General features: G+C 36.9%; 1 protein-coding gene across 3 annotated transcripts in view; it reads left to right on the top strand.

The window, feature by feature from the left end:
• Positions 1-2125: 2125 nt before the first annotated feature.
• fhip1aa (FHF complex subunit HOOK interacting protein 1Aa) overlaps positions 2126-8712 on the top strand; it is a 34919-nt gene continuing 28332 nt past the window's right edge. For 2 of the 3 annotated variants that reach the window (XM_017307337.2, XM_008397835.3), the window contains exon 1: positions 2126-2368. The gene's annotated coding sequence lies outside the window, so the exon portion shown is untranslated. The remainder of the gene's footprint in view (positions 2369-8712) is intronic. The other variant, XM_008397747.3, reaches the window with a different exon arrangement.

The raw sequence follows: 8712 nt of genomic DNA, 5'->3' as shown, positions 1-8712 counted from the left end.
GCTAACCGAGATTCCATAAATCTTAAATAAAAAAGTAATTATTCTCTAACATTGAATTAGATTATCTGACACAAGTGCCTACCTTCGAAATGAAACAATGTAACATATAAACGTACATATTGTTATAAATATAACAATATAAGTTTTATAATATATGTTACATTGCATCAGCAAAGTTTCCAAAGTGGTAAAGACTATTATGTATATGTAATTCTTTCACTCTGTCAAAAGTAAGACACCTCCTAAATCTTCCGTTTTTGTTTTGAAGGTTTCCTAAAGACACGATGTGAGGAAGAAGTGGGAACTATCTTTAAACAGAGACAGATTCACTGCAGCACGGATGAATCTCACATCGGATTTTGGACTCAATCTCAGCTGCTGAATCTCTCTGAAGCTAGAACTCGTCGGCTAGAAAACAGCCGATCAGTAATATATATTAGGCTATACCTGTTTATATATATATATAAATATACACACATATACATAAACGTGTATCTAATATATTATTCAGTATTAATAATTATTTATTTGTGTCATTATTAATCATTATTTGTGTTTGTATATTCATAAAATGTATTGATATTACTAAATAATTTATTAAATAAATTATGAACGGTTCTGTGCTCTGTAAAATGCTCATCATACATCAGTATTACATCAATATTAGAATATTCTATTCTTATCCTATTCTATTGGTTTCCTCACTAAGCATATTGAAATATTATGAACTATGTATCAATACAATTAAATAATAGAATTGTTTATAACTTTAGCTTTGATAGCTGTTTGAATAAGGTTTTCAGTAACAAAAATGCGTGTTATGTTCGATTAAATGCGCTGAAATGTCATTGCGCCTGCCAAACACATAAGGCTGAGTGAAGCGGTCAGACGGCCGCCCTAAATCTCATCAGCTACAATAGGCGGGAGCGGTCCAGGAGGCGTCTATTCTTATATTATGTCTATGTGGCGAACTACCTGAGCTCCTTGATGAAGTTAGCAGCTGCGCTGATGCTAACGTCCTGTTAGCTTCAGGTGAGCAGCCAGCTGGACTAGCTATTCCCAGATACATGTGTTGTCAGAAAACAAGTTTACAGGACAGGCACTTTATTAGATTTAAAAGGATTTTTTTTAAATCATCAAATGTCAATGAGCTGTGGATGAGTAAAAGTTTAGCAGCAAAAGTCGACCTTTCTATTAGCTGGCCTTCCAAACCACTGTGAGAGGGTTCTGTACTTTCTTTTGATTAATAAAACATATGGCAAATTTTACTACCTGGGTTTAAAACACTATTCTTCATCACAAGAGTAATTATTCGAGTAAGAAGATAAATTCATTAAACTAATCTTACAATTAGTTGGAATTAAGCAAAGTTCGACACATTTAAAAGAAATAAATGACTTTTAGTTGTTAGCATATATCTACCACTGGAGGGCGCTACTGACTCGCTTTTGACCATTTTACTCGCACTTTCACTAAAATCTAATCCAGTTCAGCATAAACTGGTGGGATTCCAGTCTCGTGAAATATTTGAAGATTATGACTATTTTTACTATCTCTTGTTTAACAACAAATTATACAAACATGAGCAAGATTACTTAAAAAGGTAATTTTCCCAGTTTAACATAATGGCAAATAAATATTTCATGCCACTGATGTGGTTTTAGTATTTAATGAATTGAGTATTAAATGTTATGTTTCAGACCTGTAATAACGCCACCTTTCTTAAAAAAAAGAAAAGAAAAGGCCTGAGTCTTTTTTTTGTTTTGTTTTTTGCCAAAAGTGATTTTGGAGAGAAAAAAACTCCCCCTTTTCATCGCCAAAAGACGATTTAGGCGAAATAAAAATAATAAAGTTTTATCAAGAAATGATCTACACTATCATTTTAGGAAGGTGACGATATGACTCATTATTAAAGTTCTCACACCAAAAACCCAGACAGCATCAAAACATGAAGTTTTCTGTTTGACGCTCCAATATTTTCTTGAATCATGTTTGAACTTTATCTCAATTAAATTAAGCATTGTAAAATAAAATGAGTCAAATTTCTCCAAAAAAAACCAGCCGTAGCGTGGATCCAGTAGATTTCTCCTTGTCGTGAGGCTGTGAAACCAGACGCGCTCCATCTGAGGTGGAACTGGGTCTGCGGTGGGAGGAGCCTCCGCATAAAGGATTTGCTCAGGGGTTTTTCACCTACGGCGCGCGCTAATAAGCTTCCCTGTGTGTTGGTTGCTATTTGTGAAGTGGGGCCCCAGCGCGCGGCGGGACGTGGAATAAAACACGGATATTTAATCTCCAGAAGACACGCTGAGACTGTTTCTGTGTATAGAAAGGTGCCACGGGTCGACGCCGTTCACAGCGTCTGACGAAGGTAAGAAAGGAGCAAACTGTCCTCCTTCTCACCTAGTTTAACTCGTACGCTAACTTCAGACCTGACAGACACACCTGTTCTTGTTTTCTCGGGACAGTTGCGGACTCCGTGACTGACGGGTGCGGGTTGGGTGGAGAGGTGGGAACTGGCGAGTTTGGAGAGTGTGTGTGTGCTGCTGGTGTTGCGTTGGGCTTACTGTTTGGGGAATATCCAGCATAATACTAATATATATATATATAAAAACCCGAGTTGTATTACATGTTTAGAATGTTACAGAAGTGAAAACCTCTGGTTCCTGTTTGGCTCCCTGGTTGGGAACATGGAGACTTATCAGGGCCAGGCAGATGGAGTTACATTCACTTTGGCAGCCACGCGCAGCCAATAAACCGAGCAGCGCCTGCGTCACACAACGACGCGTTTCTAGAGCGCAACCGTGTTGTATATTTGTATAATCCACAAGAAAACATCACATTCAAGATTATGGCAAAGAACTGAGGAGCAGCTTGTTGTGCCTGAGCTGTTAGGAGGAGCTCAGGGAAACACGGTGCTGCAGGTGTTGGGTTACCTGCAAGTGTTATCAATCTTTAATGGCTGGCCGTGGAGCCATTGCTCTCTCTCTCTCTCTTTCACAATCACCTGTTTTCTGACTAGGTGTGAGCTTCTTTTCTGTAGTTTTATCTAAAAAAAAATTCTAATCTCTAAAATTATTATTTATAATTTAAAGTACACTTCAAATTGCACTTTAAGCTATAAAGTACAATTTATTATTTAAAAATGTTTTAATAGAAATAGCCGGATACTTAAAGATGCTGTATGCAACATTTCTAAAAAAATATATATTTTTTACATATAGCTCTGGGAAAAAATTTAGACTACTTAAAATGAACAGTTTCTCTGATTTTACTCTTTGTAGGTAAATGTTTGAGTAAAATGAACATTGTACTTTTATTCTATGAACTACTGACGACATGTCTCTGAAATTCCAAGCAAAAAATTAGTATTTATTTTGCAGAAAACAAGAAATGGTCAAAATAACAAAAAAGATGCAGTGTCTCAGACCTCAAATAATGCAAAGAAAACAAGTTCATATTCATTTGTTATGATCATCAGCAGCTGGAGCATGTATCGTTTTGTCCTACTGTAGTATTAAAACGTTAAAAAAAGACATCCGTTTGATTATTTTGTGCCCAGAAGTGGCACAGGGTTTTATTAAGGGAAAGAAACGACGACACATTGAATCCATCTTTGAGACAAAATGTTATCATTTCTATTTTCTAAATAAAAGACTAACTTGTAGTCTTCTAGACACACCAACTGAGGGAGATACCAGTTTTGTTATATATATATATATATAAGATTACATCTTTGAACTCATATCATATATGAGCTTCTGTAGCTTCGTCGCTAATTTTGTTCCAAGAGGTCATGTGTCTGTTCTTCCTTCAAAGAGAAGCACTGCTGTGATTTCTACCTAACATTTTCACATGCAGAATCATTTTTGCAGCACTGCGAAAAGCATTCAGTAAATTAGAATATTAATGAAAAGTTCATTCATTTTAATAACTCAGTGAAAGACATTATGTAGATTAATTCCACATATAGTGAATTATGATCATTTTCTGCTTCCAGCTGAAGAAAACATGATATTTAAGATTAAAACATTACATCAGACCAATCGAACAATCATTTAATACAAGAATGTGAGTGAATGAAATGCATATTTAATACCTGATTAAAGGTTGTTAATTTTTAAGGTTATTTTAATCTGACATGGTAGCCTGATTGGTTTATAATTGGATTATTGAGTACGACTGTGTGTCTGGGCATCCTTTATTACACTGACATGTTTATCTTTTCATTTATTGTGTTTTTTGTGGTCAAGAGAAAACCTGTGTGGTTTTCATAGTCCAAGCGGTCAGACTTGATTGCTTAATTAGTGACTGAATTATCAGGGAGAATATGAGCGTTGGAGAGTAAATTTGTTTGCAGTCCTGCTGGTTACAGGAAATCAGCTGTGGTGGGATCAGAGGGGGGGTTCCCTGTTCGCTGCTTGTTGTCGGTAGCGACTGTCTGGACAATCAGCAAGCTGATCAGGAGACGCCGTAGGGAACGATCACTCGTTTTACGCTTCCCTCTGAGTTTTGACGGTCTCTGGTGAGTGAGAGCCCACAACGTTTCCTCATGAAAGTGAAGCTGTCAGCCACACCTCACAGCCTTCTCATGACATGGAGTTACCATGGAGATAATTCACTTATTATCTAAATTACCAAGTGGAGTTTGGATCATGGATACACCAACAAGAAGTAAAAATCTCCTTGTTGCTGCACGTTCCAAATGTCAAACGTGGATCAAATTATACCAACAACAAAAAAAAAACTAAACCGTTGGTCTCTACAAACATTTACATTAGACGCACACTCACGCACATACCATGGCTGTCACAATAACTAATTTTGCTGGACGATAAATTGCCCCAGAAGTTATTGCGATAAATCATATTATCATTTTAAGACCATTTTTAACTAATATAATCATGACATATGATCTCAAAGATAAAATATGTCTCAGACGTTATTACGATAAACAATAATAATGTTGTTTTGAGACCATTTTCAAGTAATAATGGCATAGCAATCAAGTAATGTCATAATACTGCAAGAACACATTATCTAAGAGCAAAGAACTTTAAATTCTTCTGAACATTTAACACTGGAACTTGAAGAAATAAAAACATAAATAAAACAAAACGACAGATAAGATGAATTTTGAAGTCTCTGTAAACAAAATTTTAAAAAGAGCTCGTTGTGAGCAAAGCACTAGACTTAAGACTTTTGTCTTCCAGTTTTTGGTAGAAACAGGGAGAAAAGAAAAACGATAAACCATGCAAATGTAAATTATTGAGCTGCTTTAAATTGATCATGCAATTAATTGATTTATTTATTGCCTAATGAGGCAGGTCTAGGTACATGTTAACTTTACTCTGCACTATATTTTCTGTTTTAACTTGTTCCAACACAATATTCAAATATTCAGTGAAAACTTCAGTTAAGAAATTTCCATCCCAACCTGATGTCGGCCGTTCATAGTTGGTCTGTCTGCCTCCTGTCATCCAGTTCAGACAATGCAAACTTGATCAAATTGGAGGAATGAGAGGAATGTGTAGCAGATCAACCATCATGTCATTTTTAGGGATGGAAGTTCACATAAAGAAGCTCTATGTCTGGAAAAAATGCCTCACACAAATTTGATTAAATGTTCTCCTGGTCACAAGTTAGGAGCTGGAATATATTTGCTTCAGTTCGCCTGTTTTGTGTTGCTGTTTTATGAATGACATAATAAAAACCTGTAAATGCAGTTTTATTTTAACTTGAAAGTGTTGATTTTTTTTTTTATACAACCAGTAGCTTTAAACTGTTTTCCATTGAGACTTTATGTGTCATGGTGTTAGGTGGTGTCTGAACCGGAATGCAGACGAGTTGAGGCGGCGAGAGAATGTGAATTATTTAATGAAACGATGAGAGAGAGAGAGAGAGAGGAGAGAGAGAGAGAGAGGAGAGAGAGAGAGAGAGGCAGTGTTTACATTACAAATGTGCACAAAACTTGGTCGATTCTGTTAATGTTGAAAAAACATAATTTCGCTATTGAGGTGTTTCCATTAAATAAGGAATGCTATTAAAATCACACTTGAATAAGTTTGTTCACGTAACGAGTAGCTAAAAAAACACTCTGTGTCATCATCCTCCTACCACGTCCTGTCATCTTCTTCACCTTTTCCACAAGTATCATCACGCGACTGATGTGATGTGAAAAAAGTGTTTTCATCAAAGTTTTGCAAATTTCAGCACAGCTGAAAAACCACATCATTCCAGTGCAAAAACGTTTTATTGAAAACTAACATTTTTTTAAATTGCCCTGTTTCCACTAAGCAAATTTATTTCCATAATTCCAATTTGCGCCCTTTTTACGGTCAATGGAAACACATCTAGAGAGAGAGAAAACATGTGAGCAAGGAGGATTAAGCACCAACACAGGAGGTGTGAAAACAAGTCTGTGACGAAAACTAATCATCAAATAAATGATAAACATAAAACTACAATAATTAAGAGGACTGAACTAAAACAGAAGCAAGGCTAATCCAATCAGAATAAGATGAACTGAAGCAAATTAACAAAACTATAATCCCTGTTTTGTTGGGATCCTGACATTATGTGTGCAACCAACATAAAGTAATGGAGAATTGCAAAAACAATGGTTTCTCACAATGCTTTACCAATAAAAATCTAAAAAATGTCTTGACATGTGTTTGTATTTATCCCAGTTTACTGTAGGGAAGATTGGACAAAACATCTACGTGAACCCTGAAAAGATGTGCACCTGGTACTCTTCAAAGTATTGACTCTGGAGGGTTGAAATATATGCACTTCATATTATTTGTGAAGTAAATTTAAAATTATTTAGCTTGTTAATCTCTCTAATCAGTTTATGCTTTGATTTGTACATCTAATGTGACAAAATATAATGAAATTTGTCAGATGACGGGTGCTTTAATGTGTGCGTGCGTGTGTGTGTGTGTGTGTGCGTGCGTGTGTGTGTGTGTGTGTGCGTGTGTGCGTGTGTGTGTGTGAAGCCCTGAAACAGGCTTAGCTATATCCCGTGTTTGGGATTAGCTTGAACTTTGTCACCCACTTTATCAACATTGACCCTGAAAACACCCAGGTGGGCTTTAGAAGCTGGATTTGGCTGAACCTCAGGAGTTCAGGCTGACTTTCACTGATTCCTTCATATTAATGGATCAGAATGGCTGGCACGGCTCTGTTCAGCTTATCTCTCTGACCAACGTCAGGTTCAGGATCAACAAGTCAAAGCTCACATGATCGCAGGTCCTCCCAGACTGATTCTGAAGGGTCTTTAAAGCGATGCCATTTTGTGAAATCCTCTTTTTTTGAGCTTTACGTAACATTATAACGTTATTACCTCATCAAAAACATGCTGCCTTGATTCTTTAATTCATGTTTGAGACATCCCTTAATTTCCCATTGCAACCATTTGGTTGCGCTAAACACCTGGGTGGACGTAGCTCCGCCTTCAGACGAAGCTCCTCCTCAGAGCTCCAGCTTCCGAGCTTCCTACTGCTCCTTTAAAGATTTAAGTTCCAGTTTAGTTCTTTTGTTACCATTTTAAGAACATATATTTTACACATTTATTCTTTTCACATATTTTATTTAAAAACCAAACTTTACAACCCATCAATTGTATATCCTACCTCTGTTGCAGGAGCAGAGAGAAGATAAATTTATGTATGCCCTGTTTTTTAAATCAATTCCAGGGTTTTTCCATCATCAACAGCATGCTTAAAGTAATGCCACTGCATCTCACTCAGTTTAACTTTGACTAGACCTCTCCAGAAGTTCTGGTGTGGCCTTTGTGGTGTGTTTCAGATTACTGTTGTGCTCCATAATCCAGCTGCGCACGAGTTTAAGATCAGAAATAGATGTCTGAACTCCTTCAGGATTTTCTGCAATTAATAAACGTAAATGTTCTGAAGCAGCCATCACACTGCTACTTTCATGTAAAATCCTGTTCGTTTTTTACCAGATGTAAAAGAAAAAAGTTCTGAACACCTGGTGGAGTCTAGTAAGTGATTTTTCTAGTTTTGGTTCAGGTGTGGATAACGGCTCCGTTTGTGGTTCTGGAGTCTGAAAGCCTTGTGGGCTTCTCTGTAGCATTTTACAGGTTGATTTAGCTACCTTCAAGTTTGTATTAATTCAGGTTATGTTATGTTTGATATTTATTTGATAAATCATTACATTTAGGAATATTTTTGTCCTGTACTATAACCTTTAAAAAGCTGTTGCTTGGTGTTTGCATGGTTTGGTATCAAAACCCAGAAAAATCAGCTTCTTGTTGCCTTCATCTCCCAGATAAAGAGAGTAATGCTTGATATTCTCCACTTCCCACATGCAAACAGGGCTGCTTTATCAGCAGGAGGGGCGATGCAAACGAGACACAAAGGAAGCAGCAGGAGCAGAGATAGGATATACCTGCACACAAAAACACACCTTATCGCTGACAGTGGGTCATTGTATCGTACCGTGACAGACTGCAGCCTCGCCAAGGCAACATGAAAGTGCAGTGGGAATGATGTCAGCAGTCAGCACTGTGGCGGTTTGACACCAGACGCTCAGAGAATGGAGCTGTTGTTCAAAAACGAGGCATGATGTCAATAAAGTGCTTCTGTATGATGGCGTATTTGGAACAAATGTACAGAGAAAGAAAGGAGCAAATTTCAACAGAAAAACCCAGAAATCCTGGAAATTTCTGAGTTTCAATAGTGAAAGATTTTT

The sequence above is a fragment of the Poecilia reticulata genome, chromosome 1 (assembly GCF_904066995.2).
Source record: "Poecilia reticulata chromosome 1, P_reticulata-male-v2, whole genome shotgun sequence".
NCBI classification, from domain to species: Eukaryota; Metazoa; Chordata; class Actinopteri; order Cyprinodontiformes; family Poeciliidae; genus Poecilia; species Poecilia reticulata.
Note: the sequence above shows the minus strand (reverse complement) of the source record. Positions and strands in the feature narration are given on the sequence as shown.